The sequence below is a fragment of the Mus musculus genome, chromosome 10 (genome assembly GCF_000001635.26).
Source record: "Mus musculus strain C57BL/6J chromosome 10, GRCm38.p6 C57BL/6J".
Classification (NCBI taxonomy): domain Eukaryota; kingdom Metazoa; phylum Chordata; class Mammalia; order Rodentia; family Muridae; genus Mus; species Mus musculus.
The window spans coordinates 71,558,279-71,576,533 of NC_000076.6; the positions used below are offsets into that span (position 1 = coordinate 71,558,279).

The window sequence follows — 18,255 nt, forward strand, 5'->3', positions numbered from 1 at the left end:
CAATAAATGTGAGTTTCAGCTGCTCTTACAAAAATCATCTGTTTTGCAATGTGGTCCCTCCCTTGCTGATCATTCTGCATTTTCATGACTAGAAGCAGCGCCCTCTAACTCATGGGTATGATTCATACTGTGTTGTACGTGTTCTTGTCTCTGTAGTCCTTGTCCTGTTCATTGAGTTCACAGTGTCCAGCCACAGCATTGATCCATTATGCCACAGGCAAGCCCCTGGTCTTTGTCACCATCAAGGGATGGTTAGAGAAGAGCAATACCTTTTCTAATTACCTCCTGATTGCTTTAGTCTCACAGAACCATTTTTGGGATTCAGAAAGTGAGTTTTAACTTTAGTCCTGTGTTGGAATTTCCAGATCTGCTATTTGGATTGCCTGTGACATAGCTTTCAAGAAGCCCGAATGTCCAGTTTTGTCGGGCATTTCGGTGTCCTGTATAGTCACTGCTGACACAGTGTGCATGGAACAGGGCATAGAATATTCAGCAGAGGCTGGCAAACTTGACAACCTAAGTAGCATCTCCAAGATCCTGTGATGGAGGCAGGGAACTTACTCCTGCATGTTGTCTACATGTGTCATGGCATGCATGCATGTACACACACACACACACACACACACACACACACACACACACACACTTGAACAAATATGTAAAGAAAATCATGTAATTCTTCTGTAAAAACCCAGCTTTTACAGTGTAGAGTTTACTCCATATTTGACACAGGACCTGGCGTTAGGCTGGCCACAGACTGAGGAAGCAATCTCCCTGCCATGGCTCACTCCCCTACCAACAACTACACTGGGGATTTTCCAGAGCTATTCCCATCTGGCTAGCAATCTGGGGATGGACAGAAGCAACTCTGAGGTCTGACAATTCACCAGAATGGCTCAGTGATCCAGGAAGTGCAGATGTTAAAGTTTGGCTTATTGTAGAGAGAGAACATAAACTAAGAAATATGTGACAAGTCTGGGAGAGTTCTGCATAGGAGGCAGGAGGCTTGATTTTTTGATATGTTAATTTTAACATGACTTAAACATATAATGCTGCACATGCATCTCATTTTAAAGGGGGCAAATTTGAACAAGAGATAAGCAAATGACAGTCATCTTACACCTCTGACCATTTCACACTCCTGGGCAGTATGAACGTGTGTTAGCCTGTGCCTAGAGGAGGGAGCTTCGATGCTAACTATCCCTGATTGACCATAAGTCAGTCACTTTTTTTCCCCATTTTTTATTAGGTATTTAGCTCATTTACATTTCCAATGCTATACCAAAAGTCCCCCATACCCACCCACCCCCACTCCCCTACCCACCCACTCCCCCTTTTTGGCCCTGGCGTTTCCCCTGTACTGGGGCATATAAAGTTTGCGTGTCCAATGGGCCTTTCTTTCCAGTGATGGCCGACTAGGCCATCTTTTGATACATATGCAGCTAGAGTCAAGAGCTCCGGGGTACTGGTTAGTTCATAATGTTGTTCCACCTATAGGATTGCAGATCCCTTTAGCTCCTTGAGTACTTTCTCTAGCTCCTCCATTGGGAGCCCTGTGATCCATCCATTAGCTGACTGTGAGCATCCACTTCTGTGTTTGCTAGGCCCCGGCATAGTCTCACAAGAGACAGCTACATCTGGGTCCTTTCGATAAAATCTTGCTAGTGTATGCAATGGTGTCAGCGTTTGGATGCTGATTATGGGGTGGATCCCTGGATATGGCAGTCTCTACATGGTCCATCCTTTCATCTCAGCTCCAAACTTTGTCTCTGTAACTCCTTCCATAGGTGTTTTGTTCCCAATTCTAAGGAGGGGCATAGTGTCCACACTTCAGTCTTCATTCTTCTTGAGTTTCATGTGTTTAGCAAATTGTATCTTATATTTTGGGTATGCTAGGTTTGGGGCTAATATCCACTTATCAGTGAGTACATATTGTGTGAGTTCCTTTGTGAATGTGTTACCTCACTCAGGATGATGCCCTCCAGGTCCATCCATTTGGCTAGGAATTTCATAAATTCATTCTTTTTAATAGCTGAGTAGTACTCCATTGTGTAGATGTACCACATTTTCTGTATCCATTCCTCTGTTGAGGGGCATCTGGGTTCTTTCCAGCTTCTGGCTATTATAAATAAGACTGCTATGAACATAGTGGAGCATGTGTCCTTCTTACCCGTTGGGGCATCTTCTGGATATATGCCCAGGAGAGGTATTGCGGGATCTTCCGGTAGTACTATGTCCAATTTTCTGAGGAACCGCCAGACTGATTTCCAGAGTGGTTGTACAAGCCTGCAATCCCACCAACAATGGAGGAGTGTTCCTCTTTCTCCACATCCACGCCAGCATCTGCTGTCACCTGAATTTTTGATCTTAGCCATTCTGACTGGTGTGAGGTGGAATCTCAGGGTTGTTTTGATTTGCATTTCCCTGATGATTAAGGATGTTGAACATTTTTTCAGGTGCTTCTCTGCCATTCGGTATTCCTGAGGTGAGAATTCTTTGTTCAGTTCTGAGCCCCATTTTTTAATGGGGTTATTTGATTTTTGAAGTCCACCTTCTTGAGTTCTTTATATATGTTGGATATTAGTCCCCTATCTGATTTAGGATATGTAAAGATCCTTTCCCAATCTGTTGGTGGTCTTTTTGTCTTACTGACGGTGTCTTTTGCCTTGCAGAAACTTTGGAGTTTCATTAGGTCCCATTTGTCAATTCTCGATCTTACAGTACAAGCCATTGCTGTTCTGTTCAGGAATTTTTCCCCTGTGCCCATATCTTCAAGGCTTTTCCCCACTTTCTCCTCTATAAGTTTCAGTGTCTCTGGTTTTATGTGAAGTTCCTTGATCCACTTAGATTTGACCTTAGTACAAGGAGATAAGTATGGATCGATTCGCATTCTTCTACATGATAACAACCAGTTGTGCCAGCACCAATTGTTGAAAACGCTGTCTTTCTTCCACTGGATGGTTTTAGCTCCCTTGTCGAAGATCAAGTGACCATAGGTGTGTGGGTTCATTTCTGGGTCTTCAATTCTATTCCATTGGTCTACTTGTCTGTCTCTATACCAGTACCATGCAGTTTTTATCGCAATTGCTCTGTAGTAAAGCTTTAGGTCAGGCATGGTGATTCCACCAGAGGTTCTTTTATCCTTGAGAAGAGTTTTTGCTATCCTAGGTTTTTTGTTATTCCAGATGAATTTGCAGATTGCTCTTTCTAATTCATTGAAGAATTGAGTTGGAATTTTGATGGGGATTGCATTGAATCTGTAGATTGCTTTTGGCAAGATAGCCATTTTTACAATGTTGATCCTGCCAATCCATGAGCATGGGAGATCTTTCCATCTTCTGAGATCTTCTTTAATTTCTTTCTTCAGAGATTTGAAGTTTTTATCATACAGATCTTTCACTTCCTTAGTTAGAGTCACGCCAAGATATTTTATATTATTTGTGACTTTTGAGAAGGGTGTTGTTTCCCTAATTTCTTTCTCAGCCTGTTTATTCTTTGTATAGAGGAAGGCCGTTGACTTGTTTGAGTTAATTTTATATCCAGCTACTTCACCGAAGCTGTTTATCAAGTTTAGGAGTTCTCTGGTAGAATTTTTAGGGTCACTTATATATACTATCATATCATCTGCAAAAAGTGATATTTTGACTTCCTCTTTTCCAATTTGTATCCCCTTGATCTCCTTTTGTTGTCGAATTGCTCTGACTAATACTTCAAGTACTATGTTGAAAAGGTAGGGAGAAAGTGGGCAGCCTTGTCTAGTCCCTGATTTTAGTGGGATTGCTTCCAGCTTCTCTCCATTTACTTTGATGTTGGATACCGGTTTGCTGTAGATTGCTTTTATCATGTTTAGGTATGGGCCTTGAATTCCTGATCTTTCCAAAACTTTTATCATGAATGGGTGTTGGATCTTGTCAAATGCTTTTTGTGCATCTAATGAGATGATCATGTGGTTTTTGTCTTTGAGTTTGTTTATATAATGGATTACATTGATGGATTTTCGTATATTAAACCATCCCTGCATCCCTGGAATAAAACCTACTTGGTCAGGATGGATGATTGCTTTAATATGTTCTTGGATTCGGTTAGCGAGAATTTTATTGAGGATTTTTGCATCGATATTCATAAGAGAAATTGGTCTGAAGTTCTCTATCTTTGTTGGGTCTTTCTGTGGTTTAGGTATCAGAGTAATAGTGGCTTCATAAAATGAGTTGGGTAGAGTACCTTCTACTTCTATTTTGTGAAATAGTTTGTGCAGAACTGGAATTAGATCTTCTTTGAAGGTCTGATAGAACTCTGCACTAAACCCGTCTGGTCCTGGGCTTTTTTTGGCTGAGAGACTATTAATAACTGCTTCTATTTCTTTAGGGGATATGGGACTGTTTAGATGGTCAACTTGATCCTGATTCAACTTTGGTACCTGGTATCTGTCCAGAAATTTGTCCATTTCGTCCAGGTTTTCCAGTTTTGCTGAGTATAGCCTTTTGTAGAAGGATCTGATGGTGTTTTGGATTTCTTCAGGATCTGTTGTTGTGTCTCCCTTTTCATTTCTGATTTTGTTAATTAGGATTTTGTCCCTGTGCCCTTTAGTGAGTCTAGCTAAGGGTTTATCTATCTTGTTGATTTTCTCAAAGCACCAACTCCTCGTTTGGTTAATTCTTTGAATAGTTCTTCTTGTTTCCACTTGGTTGATTTCACCCGTGAGTTTGATTATTTCCTGCCGTCTACTCCTCTTGGGTGAATTTTTTTCCTTTTTTTCTAGAGCTTTTAGATGTGTTGTCAAGCTGCTAGTATGTGCTCTCTCCCGTTTCTTCTTGGAGGCACTCATAGCTATAAGTTTCCCTCTTAGAAATGCTTTCATTGTGTCCCATAGGTTTGGGTATGTTGTGGCTTCATTTTTATTAAACTCTAAAAAGTCTTTAATTTCTTTCTTTATTCCTTCCTTGACCCAGGTATCATTGAGAAGAGTGTTGTTCAGTTTCCACGTGAATGTTGGCTTTCCATTATTTATGTTGTTATTGAAGGTCAGTCTTAGGCCATGGTGGTCTGATAGGATACATGGGACAATTTCAATATTTTTGTATCTGTTGAGGCCTGTTTTGTGACCAATTATATGGTCAATTTTGGAGAAGGTCCCGTGAGGTGCTGAGAAGAAGGTATATCCTTTTGTTTTAGGATAAAATGTTCTGTAGATATCTGTCAGGTCCATTTGTTTCATAACTTCTGTTAATTTCACTGTGTCCCTGTTTAGTTTCTGTTTCCATGATGATGAAAGTGGTGTGTTGAAGTCTCCCACTATTATTGTGTGAGGTGCAACGTGTGCTTTGAGCTTTACTAAAGTGTCTTTAATGAATGTGGCTGCCTTTGCATTTGGAGTGTAGATATTCAGAATTGTGAGTTCCTCTTGGAAGATTTTACCTTCGATGAGTATGAAGTGTCCCTTCTTGTCTTTTTTGATAACTTTGGGTTGGAAGTCGATTTTATCCGATATTAAAATGGCTACTCCAGCTTGTTTCTTCAGACCATTTGCTTGGAAAATTGTTTTCCAGCCTTTCCCTCTGAGGTAGTGTCTGTCTTTTTCCCTGAGATGGGTTTCCTGTAAGCAGCAGAATGTTGGGTCCTGTTTGTGTAGCCAGTCTGTTAGTCTATGTCTTTTTATTGGGGAGTTGAGACCATTGATATTAAGAGATATTAAGGAAAAGTAATTGTTGCTTCCTGTTATTTTTGTTGTTAAAGTTGGCATTCTGTTCTTGTGGCTGTCTTCTTTTAGTTTTGTTGAGGGATTATCTTCTTGTTTTTTCTAGGGCGTGGTTCCCATCCTTGTATTGGTTTTTTTCTGTTATTATCCTTTGAAGGGCTGGATTCGTGGAGAGATAATGGGTGAATTTAGTTTTGTTGTGGAATACTTTGGTTTCTCCATCTATGGTAATTGAGAGTTTGGCTGGGTATAGTAGTCTGGGCTGGAATTTGTGTTCTCTCAGTGTCTGTATAACATCTGTCCAGGCTCTTCTGGCTTTCATAGTCTCTGGTGAAAAATCTGGTGTAATTCTCATAGGCTTGCCTTTATATGTTACTTGACCTTTTTCCCTTATTGGTTTTAGTATTCTATGTTTATTTAATGCATTTGATGTTCTGATTATTATGTGTCGGGAGGAATTTCTTTTCTGGTCCAGTCTATTTGGAGTTCTGTAGGCTTCTTTTATGTTCATGGGCATCTCTTTCTTTAGATTTGGGAAGTTTTCTTCAATAATTTTGTTGAAGATGTTTTCTGGTCCTTTGAGTTGAAAATCTTCATTCTCATCCACTCCTCTTATGCGTAGGTTTGGTCTTCTCATTGTGTCCTGGATTTCCTGGATGTTTTGAGTTAGGATCTTTTTGCATTTTCCATTTTCTTTGATTGTTGTGCCGATGTTCTCTATGGAATCTTCTGCACCTGAGATCCTCTCTTCCATCTCTTGTATTCTGTTGCTGATGCTGGCATCTATGGTTCCAGATTTCTTTCCTAGGGTTTCTATCTCCAGCGTTGCCTCACTTTGGGTTTTCTTTATTGTGTCTACTTCCCTTTTTAGGTCTATTATGGTTTTGTTCATTTCTATCACCTGTTTGGATGTGTTTTCCTGTTTTTCTATAAGGACTTCTACCTGTTTGGTTGTGTTTTCCTGTTTTTCTTTAAGGACTTGTAACTCTTTAGCAGTGTTCTCCTTTATTTCTTTAAGTGAGTTATTAAATTCCTTCTTTATGTCCTCTACCATCATCATGAGAAATGCTTTTAAATCCAGGTCTACCTTTTCAGGTGTGTTAGGATGTCCTGGACTGGGCGAAGTGGGAGTGCTGGGTTCTGATGATGGTGAGTGGTATTGGTTCCTGTTATAGGATTCTTACGTTTACCTTTTGCCATCTGGCAATCTCTGGAGTTAGTTGTTATAGTTGTCTTTGTTTAGAGATTGTTCCTCTTTTGATTTTGTTACCCTCTATTAGCAGACGTGGGAGACTAGCTCTCTCCTCTGAGTTTCAGTGGTCAGAGCAGTCTCTGCAGGCAAGCTCTCCTCTTTCAGGGAAGGTGCACAGTTATCTGGTGTTTGGACCTCCTCCTGGCTGAAGATGAAGGCCCAAAACAGGATCTTTCTCAGAAGCTGTGCTGCTTTGGCCAGGAAGGTGGCCGGTTGTCTGGAGCTGAAGATGGCGCCGCCTCAGAAGCTCTCTGGCTCTCACCTGTCCAAGAAACGGCTGGCCTCTGTATTCCACACCTTCACCCTTGCAGCCTGCCCTCTGTGGAGTCCTGGAGCCAAGGAGACTCCCTACGTTGCCGGGGCCTGAGGCACAAACCTCTTGTGCTGGCGGATCCCTGTGCACTCACCAGGAAGGTGGCCGGTTGTCTGGAGCCGAAGATGGCGCCGCCTCAGAAGCTCTGTGGCTCTCGCCCATCTCAGAAACGGCTGGCCTGTGAATTCCACACCGTCACCCATGCAGCCTGCCCTCTGCGGAGTCCTGGAGCCAAGGAGACTCCCCCCGCCGCCGGGGCCTGAGGCACAAACCTCTCAGGCTGGAGGATCCCTGTGCCCATAAGTCAGTCACTTAAGTCTTTTAGTTCTCAGAGCCTTCCTCCTTATCTTGACATAATAAGTATAATAACTAAGGTGCAGGCTCATTATCAGGAGGAAATGAAATTTTATACGTAGACATCTTGGGAGGGGGATCAGCATGCTTCAGATGATATTATTATCATCAGAGTTTTTGTAAAAGCTATCCCAGGAAGACCCCAAAGCAACTCGAGAATGTTGTGGTCTTGCAGCTTTGCATGAATAAATACTGTCCACTCTACCAGAAAATTCTTTGCTTATCATTTTTAACCTATGTATAATATGTATTTTCCAAGTTAAATTTCCACATGAATAAAAAGCTGTTTGACATGAGTGAAGCAACTGCATGAAAAAAAAAATCATCAAAGCAAAGAGTTTCAAATACACTCAAGTGCTTTTCAGGAAATTGTGATTCTCATTCCTGTAGCTCTATGAATCCCCTCTTGGAAGCAGGTCTATGGGACAGTTGTGGGTAAGACAAGCAGGAATGTGATATCTGCTTTGGTCTGTTTTTCACAAGGAAGGGATGCCTTGAGACATGATTCTGTTCTCTCCAACCTAGTTTGAGAGAGAGTGACACACCAGAGTCCTCTATGGATTTCAGACTTACACCTTGAGGATCCCCGGGTTGTGTGCTGAGCTATTCTGTATGGAAAAAAAGAGTCGCCGGGCATGGTGGCACACACCTTTAATCCCAGCGCTTGGGAGGCAGAGGCAGGTGGATTTCTGAGTTCAAGGCCAGCCTGGTCTACAAAGTGAGTTCCAGGACAGCCAGGGCTATACAGAGAAACTTTGTCTCGAAAAACAAAACAAAACAAAAAAAAGAGTCAACAGGGCTGAGCTTCATACTCCTCTGCCCTCAGTCCAATGACATCCATTTTTATCTCTCTAAGTTCTGGTTGAAAACAATCTTCTTGAGCTACAAAATGGTTTGAAAACCATTAAAGGAAATGTCTCACTGACCGCACTATATCTATGATTCTTGTGATTTAGGCATTACTAGGACAGACACATAAAAGTGTGTGTGGGGTTTATGGGGTCAGGCAAAGAGAAATGTTACATCAGATGTGCTTTGCCTAGGTATCACGGCAAAACCAGCATGCTTGCACTGTAGGTTCACGCCAGCAGTATGGGCTCTGAGACATGAGATAGTGCTTGCTTTAAAATTGGGCTTTATCAATTGCTAGTGTAGGGGGCTGGGGAGCAGTAGTGAGGGGAATATCAGGGCCCAAGTATTCTGATCAGGGGAATGTGAAAGGGGGGGGGCTCCTTAGAGAGAGAGGGAGGGAGGAAGGTGTGAGGAAGGTAAAGGGGATTACATATAATCTAATAGGGGAAATAGGAAAAGTGGGGGCTTCTTAGGGAAGTAAATACAGGATGAGAGATGTGGGTAAAATAACAGTAGGAATGTCAAAAAAAAGTCACAAGGAATTATACTACTATTTACCTAAAACAACAACAACAATAACACTATAATGCATGCTCTTTATTTTATACATATACATCATATATATATATATGTATATGTATGTATATATATATATATATATATATATATATATATATATATATATCATCTACATCATATACATCTACATCATAGACATCCACATCATAGACATCACATACATGCCTAGTTTTGGTCAACTTTTCTAATTTGGAATGATGGTACTTCCTCCAAGATCCAAAGATCACCTGACAAAAATCCCAGTGCCAGACATGAGAAGCATTCTTTTGAGCTATTCATCACGGGTGTCTAAGATACTCCCTAAACACATAGCCTGTTGCTGTTGCCTTTGGTTAACCCCTAGAGGTGGAAGGCAAGACCCCATTGCTGAAGTAACTATGGACTTCAGAAAAAAGGCTCCCACACCCCTGAGCAGTAACTGACATGAACGGCCTCTCCCTGAGGGCTAGCTTTCATTGTACTATGCCATGCAAGCATCCAGAAGAGGTCAGCAACTAACAGTCCCACCCAGCTACGAGGTATAGACCACATAAATGACTAGGATGGAATAATAACCATATAGGTACATTAGTGGAATGCATACTTTGAAGGTTGGCAACTGTTCTATAATTGGACTTAAGACCAGCTCAACAAGGGGGATAGTGTGCCTGGCACTGGAAATTAGCTAGCTAATCCATGCCAGTGATGCCATGATTATTAGAGTAGAATGTACAACTACTAATTTACTAAACCAATGTAATCTCTGTTGTTGTTTAGGAGGAGTTGTTAAGGCACATGACCTGTGCTCCCAGATGGCATAAGAACTAGTAAGGTGGGGCAAGCTCAAACCCCAAGACGTGAGATGGTAGGAATGGAGCTGTCCCCTCCCAGCCTCTAATGCCTGTTCTGGAACACATAGTCATGATCACCACCTGAGAGGACTACAGGCTCTCAGTCGTGTAGCATAGCTCCTGGAGTTCTTCTCCATGCCACTGGGGTACCTAGATTGGTTAGCCTTAGCCTTCAACCAATGACTTTCCTGGCCTAGGTATTCTCATGTTCTTTCCTTGAAATCACACCATCTCTGGTTCACAGCTGAATAAAGTGTATGCATTCATATCCACCCCCAATAAACAACAAGCTAAAATTGTCTCAGAGACCTGCTTCATTAGAGAGCGCCAGGGGGAAGGCATTTGCTGGCCTAAAAAGCCTCCACACTAAGACTCCTGAAGATGGTCTTTCTCTCTTCTCCTGCTCCTCCAGCACTTATTACTCACTCGCAGTTGGATCTGATCCTGTTCATCTTGTTCCCGAATTCCTTTCCTGGTGGTACTTGGGTGGTACCCAGGTACGCCTACCTGAGAGGAGACTGGGAACCACAACATTCATCCCAGCTCCTGCCCTCCCCTTCTGATCTGGCGTGTAGCGGCACTTTCATTCCCAGAACTCCCCATCCTGGACTTTGCCCTGCCTTCTCCCAGCTGGTGTACTGGCAGGGCACCTGTGCACCCTGCCAGAGGGAAGGCAGAATGCTGTACCACCAACAATCTATAAACATTTGTGTTTATACCTACAGATGACTGCAGTCTCCACTACTCATCAAAGGAACTTTGCAATAGATGGAGACTACTACCAAAAAATGTACAATCAAAATGCAGAGTCTTGGAGCCCAAGTCCCAAAAGATACACCCACAAAACACTCTGGCACCCGAAGCTCAGGGAACATCGTAGAAGAAGGGTCAAAGATATTATAAGAGCCAGAAGATCAGAGAGTTTCCTGTGAGTCTGTGTCTCCTATTAACTCTAGAAGCTACACCTATAAACTCCACCAATATGACCACCCAAATATGGGCCAGGCAAGGATGAAACCAAGGAACCTGCCAACTGGATGGGGAAAAGCCCATGAGGACTCAACCCTACATAAAGAACTATAGATGATAGAGTAAAGCAGCGAGTAGGTGAGGGCCTCCCCTAGGAAGAGCACACCAATAGGTTTTCTAGTACTAAGAGGCCAGCTGCCCAAATCTAGTTCAAGAGAGGTTCAGGAGGTATGGAGTCTTTGAGGGAAGAAGACTGACACATTATTAAATTCATATATATAAATTATTAAATTCAGATAGCTCATGTGTTTATTGAAAAAAAGGCTACACCTTTTATACTCCACATTTACATAGTAGCTTAATCACAGGTAACACTGAAAACCGACTCAATGATTCCAAGAGATGTGCAAACTTTTCACAGGTTGCTTTTAACCTATTTTGGCCCTCCTTTTCAACATTCAGGATGAGAGAGCTAATCAACTTTATTACAGTGCTTTTTCTTTGAAGGAAAAGCAATTAAGTTCAGCAAGCACCTAAGTCCCTATTGTTTCCAGGGGTGCAATAACCATACCAGGTGCCCCTTCACATTTCCTCCTGCATGCTCTCAGCCTTCGTGGTCAGGGAGCACCAGACATTGAGTCCTGAGAAATGAAACTATAAGAGCAATGCTCATTTCTCAAGGGGGGCATGATGGAGTGTTTGAAGTGTGGAATATAACAAGCATTGAGCTGTTTCCTAAATGTGTTTCTATGTGTCTTAATCATAAAATATGGGCCTGTTCTCATCATACATCCCCAAAGGAAAGGGTCTGATAGCTTTCTCCAATACACAACCTTAGAACCCTAATTCCTTCAATGTATGTTCTGTGTATGGCAGATGGGGGAACAAACCAGTCTACCTTCTTCACAGAACCTGCTCCTTGTGGTGCATATCAGATCTTACCATTTATCCTGCAAGTCTCATACCCAGAGAATCTATTGTGGACACTGTTCTATACTTATTTATTTATTTATTTTTAATTTTTAATATTTTTATTAGGCGTTTTCTTCAATTACATTTCCAATGATATTCCAAAAGTCCCCCATACCCTCCCCCCTACTTCCCTAACCACCCAATCCCATTTTTTGGCCCTGACGTTCCACTGTACTGGGGCATATAAAGTTTGTGTGTCCACTGGGCCTCTCTTTGCAGTGATGGCCGACTAGGCCATCTTTTGATACATATGCAGCTAGAGTCAACAGCTCCGGGGTACTGGTTAGTTCATAATGTTGTTCCACCTATAGGATTGCAGATCCCTTTAGCTCCTTGGGTACTTTCTCTAGCTCCTCCATTGGGAGCCCTGTGATCCATCCATTAGCTGACTGTGAGCATCCACTTCTGTGTTTGCTAGGCCCCGGCATAGTCTCACAAGAGACAGCTACATCTGGGTCCTTTCAGCAAAATCTTGCTAGTGTATGCAATGGTGTCAGCGTTTGGAAGCTGATTATGGGATGGATCCCTGGATATGGCAGTCTCTAGATGGTCCATCCTTTCGTCACAGCTCCAAATTTTGTCTCTGTAACTCCTTCTATGGGTGTTTTGTTCTCAATTCTAAGAAGGGGCACAGTGTCCACACTTCAGTCTTCATTCTTCTTGAGTTTCATGTGTTTAGCAAATTGTATCTTATATCTTGGGTATCCTAAGTTTTGTGCTAATATCCCCTTATCAGTGAGTACATACTGTGTGAGTTCCTTTGTGATTGTGTTACCTCACTCAGGATGATGCCCTCCAGGTCCATCCATTTGCCAAGAATTTCATAAATTCATTCTTTTTAATAGCTGAGTAGTACTCCATTGTGTAAATGTACCACATTTTCTGTATCCATTCCTCTGTTGAGGGGCATCTGGGTTCTTTTCAGCTTCTGGCTATTATAAATAGGGCTGCTATGAACATAGTGGAGCATGTGTCCTTCTTACCAGTTGGGACATCTTCTGGATATATGCCCAGGAGAGGTATTGCTGGATCCTCTGGTAGCACTATGTCCAATTTTCTAAGGAACCGCCATGTTGCGCGCGCTCAACTGGCCAGGAAGAACGACGCTGCTACAGGATCCTTCTGCACACGTTTATTCAGTCCTGTTTCTTCTTTCTCTATATTTCCCTTGTTTATATCTCCCTTGTTTATATCTCTCCCTTGTTTATATCTCCCCTGTTTATATCTCTCCCTTGTTTTTATATCTCCCTTGTTTTTATATCTCCCTTGTTTTTATATCTCCCCCGAACCCTGGGCCTCTCACTCCTTTTATACTCTCATCCACGCACAGCAGGCCATGCCGCCTCACCAGGCACGCAGCTTCAGCTAATCAGGGCAGCAGGGGCATATCTCCACCAAATTGGATTCACCTGTATCCTGGTACACCTGCCCAGCACTCAAGATGTTTGTGTCTTATATGAGGAAGTCAGGTGCAAGTCATATGACTTAGCTACAGTCCCTGGCGCCTTTGGGACTGCCGCCACACCCGCTCCCCACAATTCCCCCTTTTTTCTTTTTTGGCAGAGAGAATGTCTGTAGAAAGCCCCCCGTAGCCATGCCCCTTACCCGTCCTTGGGTGACAAACAGCATTGGTTTGATCCCTGTCTTAGGTTGGTGACATGCCCAGGGAGTCTTATCACTGACTACCTCTCAATCATGCCAAGCCACACCTGGGGAGATTGTGTTTTGCTTGTGGCAGGTGCATCAAAAGGCCAGGATATTAATTAACCTATGGCCAGATCTTAATTGCTGCAAGCAAGCCTCATGGGTGAAGGTAGAGGTCTGATCCTCAGTGTGCAAGCATAGGGGCCCTACACAAAACCATCCCTTGGGCTCATCACCCAGAGAGGTCTTGGCCAGCTCCCGTGTCGTTTTTCCTGGGGGAAGGGAACTAGGACACTGAACCTTCATGCAATCAGACGTGCCTTCCACAGGATGCCAACAGCAAGCTATCCTCTGTGCAGTGCTTAGCCTCGCACCCCACAGCATAACGCAGCATCATTTCTTTTAGAGTGGCAAACCGAATCTGAGGAGATTGTCCCGCCTCCACTGCAGCAAAAGCCTGCGTCACCATGGCAGAAGTGTGGGCCTGCACACGCTGCACCTAACACATGTGCCAAACACAAAACACACACACTATAACAAGCATACATCCCAGGGCTCTCATCCCCGCTCATCTTCCCTGAAGCAAGGGATAGATAGCCAGAGGGGCTATTTCTTTAAGGGGAATTCAGGGATCAAAAAGCGTGGAAAAATTTGAATGTCATGTCGAGCTGGTATCGGCTTCTGGAATAACGAAAGGATCTCTCATCTCGGCTCCATTGTTTGTGCTTGTGGGAATATCCACCACATCCACAGGGGCAACTGGATCAGGAGCCTCATTCTTGTAGCGTCTCACCAATCTCTCCGGCACCCAAAGAGGTTCCGTCTGGTCCTGTGGAAACACACAAACAGACCCTCTCGCCCACATCAACACCTGATCCGGTCGATCCCCAGTGGAGATGGACACAATACCTCGTGGTGATGAGACCATAACCTCAATCACCTGTGTGTCCATCTGGGGAGTCAATATGAGAGTCAAGTTTTCACTAGCTTCCCCTCTGTTGGGCAATAATTTCCGTGCCCTTATGGCAATCTGATTCACCTGCTTAAACACCTGCACTGGATATCCTGTCTGTTGTTGTGCAAATCGACCTTGATCAAGCAGCATATCTCTATCCCATGCAAATTCAGCTTGATCAGTGAAAATAGGACATCCCAGCAAGGAGAATCTATCCTCTTTCCAGACCTCCGGACAGAAGGTCTGCCCATAGATGGCTGACGAGGAGGCATAGGGAGGGGGAGCAAAAGCTAATTCGCCTCGGCTCTTTTGTTTCGTCCTTCCTGACCACCTGATAACACTGTGTCTCCTTTCTTTTTCCTTTTTCTTTTTAAGCCCTTTTCCTCTTCCGACATACTTTCTTGTTGCTCTGTAAGGATTTTCTGACCTGTCTTGACTGCCTCTACACACAGTTTCAAACAGTAACAGAGTCCATATATCAGAACAAACAAGACCAAAACTATCAGACCTACCCACAAAGGGTCAATGGGAGAAAAAAGCATAACTACTCAGCGAGGATCTATTGATCACTACACTGAGGTTATCATAGTTCCTTAACTTGTCCCCAAACTGCGAACCTTAACTTGTCCCAAAGCCGGGAACCTTTCGTTACCTTGTGCCTGCTTCCTGGCAACTTTATGCTTGCCTCTATTTTATCCGAGGTCCTTCCCAAACTCCTGGGTTACTTTGTGCCTACTTCCTGGCAACTTTATGCTCACCTCTATTTTATCGAGGTCCTTCCCAAACTCCTGGGGTCGCAAGTTTCACTCACCATGAACTTACCCTGCCAGCAACCACTGACTGCTGAAAGTTCTGAACTCGGTGGGGGAGTCGGTTCCCCGTACGGGCCACCAATTGTCTCGTCCGCTCTCGACCAGCAAGAACGACACGACCACCAGTCCTTCTAACAGCAGTTTATTCAGTCTTCATCTTTCTTCTTTCTCTTCATCAGTACCGTTCCCCAGCTGAAGAGTTCTGAATCCACGCCGGATCCTTCTCAACAGTCTGTTTCACGGGAACCTTTATTAACCCCTTCTTCCCCGTTATGCAGTTCTGAATCCTCCCTGTAGCAGGGGGTCTTCGCTCATGCCTGAAGATGTTTCTTTTCCCGGGTTTTCTCGTCCCAGGTCTTCTCGTCCCAGGTCTTCTCGTCCCGTCCCCGGGTCTCAGCACCAACTGTTGCGCGCGCTCAACTGGCCAGGAAGAACGACGCTGCTACAGGATCCTTCTGCACACGTTTATTCAGTCCTGTTTCTTCTTTCTCTATATTTCCCTTGTTTATATCTCCCTTGTTTATATCTCTCCCTTGTTTATATCTCCCCTGTTTATATCTCTCCCTTGTTTTTATATCTCCCTTGTTTTTATATCTCCCTTGTTTTTATATCTCCCCCGAACCCTGGGCCTCTCACTCCTTTTATATTCTCAGTTCCCATCCACGCACAGCAGGCCATGCCACCTCACCAGGCACGCAGCTTCAGCTAATCAGGGCAGCAGGGGCATATCTCCACCAAATTGGATTCACCTGTATCCTGGTACACCTGCCCAGCACTCAAGATGTTTGTGTCTTATATGAGGAAGTCAGGTGCAAGTCATATGACTTAGCTACAGTCCCTGGCGCCTTTGGGACTGCCGCCACACCCGCTCCCCACACCGCCAGACTGATTTCCAGAGTGGTTGTACAAGCTTGCAATCCCACCAACAATGGAGGAGTGTTCCTCTTTCTCCACATCCTCACCAGAATCTGCTGTGACCTGAATTTTTGATCTTAGCCATTCTGACTGGTGTGAGGTGGAATCTCAGGGTTGTTTTGATTTGCATTTCCCTGATGATTAAGGATGTTGAACATTTTTTTCAGGTGCTTCTCTGCCATTCGGTATTCCTCAGGTGAGAATTCTTTGTTCAGTTCTGAGCCCCATTTTTTAAATGGGGTTATTTGATTTTCTAGAGTGCACCTTCTTGAGTTCTTTATATATATTGGATATTAGTCCCCTATCTGATTTAGGATAGGTAAAGATCCTTTCCCAATCTGTTGGTGGTCTTTTTGTCTTATTGATGGAGTCTTTTGCCTTGCAGAAGCTTTGGAGTTTCATGAGGTCCCATTTGTCAATTCTCGATCTTACAGCACAAGCCATTGCTGCTCTATTTAGGAACTTTTCTCCTGAGCCCATATCTTCAAGGCTTTCCCCCCTTTTTCCTCTATAAGTTTCAGTGTCTCTAGTTTTATGTGAAGTTCCTTGATCCACTTAGATTTGACCTTAGTACAAGGAGATAGGAATGGGTCGATTCGCATTCTTCTACATGATAACAACCAGTTGTGCCAGCACCATTTGTTGAAAATGCTGTCTTTCTTCCACTGGATGGTTTTAGCTCCCTTGTCGAAGATCAAGTGACCATAGGTGTGTGGGTTTATTTCTGGGTCTTCAATTGTATTCCATTGGTCTACTTGTCTGTCTCTATACCAGTACCAAGCAGTTTTTATCACAATTGCTCTGTAGTAAAGCTTTAGGTCAGGCATGGTGATTCCACCAGAGGTTCATTTATCCTTGAGAAGAGTTTTTGCTATCCTAGGTTTTTTTGTTATTCCAGATGAATTTGCAGATTGCTCTTTCTAATTCGTTGAAGAATTGAGTTGGAATTTCGATGGGGATTGCATTGAATCTGTAGATTGCTTTTGGCAAGATAGCCATTTTTACAATGTTGATCCGGCCAATCCATGAGCATGGGAGATCTTTCCATCTTCTGAGATCTTCTTTAATTTCTTTCTTCAGAGATTTGAAGTTTTTATCATACAGATCTTTCACTTCCTTAGTTAGAGTCACACCAAGATATTTTATATCATTTGTGACTATTGAGAAGGGTGTTGTTTCCCTAATTTCTTTCTCAATCTGTTTATTCTTTGTGTAGAGAAAGGCCATTGACTTGTTTGAGTTAATTTTATATCTAGCTACTTCACTGAAGCTGTTTATCAGGTTTAGGAGTTCTCTGGTGGAATTTTTTAGGGTCACTTATATATACTATCATATCATCTGCAAAAAGTGATATTTTGACTTCATCTTTTCCAATTTGTATCCCCTTGATCTCCTTTTGTTGTCTAATTGCTCTGGCTAGGACTTCAAGTACAATATTGAATAGGTAGGGAGAGAGTGGACAGCCTTGTCTAGTCCCTGATTTTAGTGGGATTGCTTCCAGGTTCTCACCATTTACTTTGATGCTGGCTACTGGTTTGCTGTAGATTGCTTTTATCATGTTTAGGTATGGGCCTTGAATTCCTGATCTTTCCAAGACTTTTATCATGAATGGGTGTTGGATCTTGTTGAATGCTTTTTCCGCATCTAACAAGATGATCATGTGATTTTTGGCTTTGAGTTTGTTTATATAATGGATTACATTGATGGATTTTCATATATTAAACCATCCCTGTATCCCTGGAATAAAACCTACTTGGTCAGGATGGATGATTGCTTTAATGAGTTCTTGGATTCGGTTAGTGAAAATTTTATTGAGTATTTTTGCATCGATATTCATAAGGGAAATTGGTCTGAAGTTCTCTATCTTTGTTGGATCTTTCTGTGGTTTAGGTATCAGAGTAATTGTGGCTTCATAGAATGAGTTGGGTAGAGTTCCCTCTACTTCTATTTTGTGGAATAGTTTATGCAGAACTGGAATTAGATCTTCTTTGAAGGTCTGGTAGAACTCTGCACTAAACCCATCTGGTCCTGGGTTTTTTTTTTGGTTGGGAGACTATTAATGACTGCTTCTATTTCTTTAGGGGATATGGGTCTGTTTAGATTGTTAACTTGA

The 18,255-nt window shown here is 42.9% G+C and overlaps 1 long non-coding RNA gene across 1 annotated transcript in view; it reads left to right on the plus strand.

Moving 5' to 3' along the window:
- Gm34486 overlaps nt 1-7,088 on the plus strand; it is a 38,080-nt gene extending 30,992 nt beyond the window's left edge. Inside the window, exon 3 of the long non-coding RNA XR_380566.2 lies at nt 7,053-7,088. This is a non-coding gene — a long non-coding RNA (predicted gene, 34486). The remainder of the gene's footprint in view (nt 1-7,052) is intronic.
- Nucleotides 7,089-18,255: the final 11,167 nt, after the last annotated feature.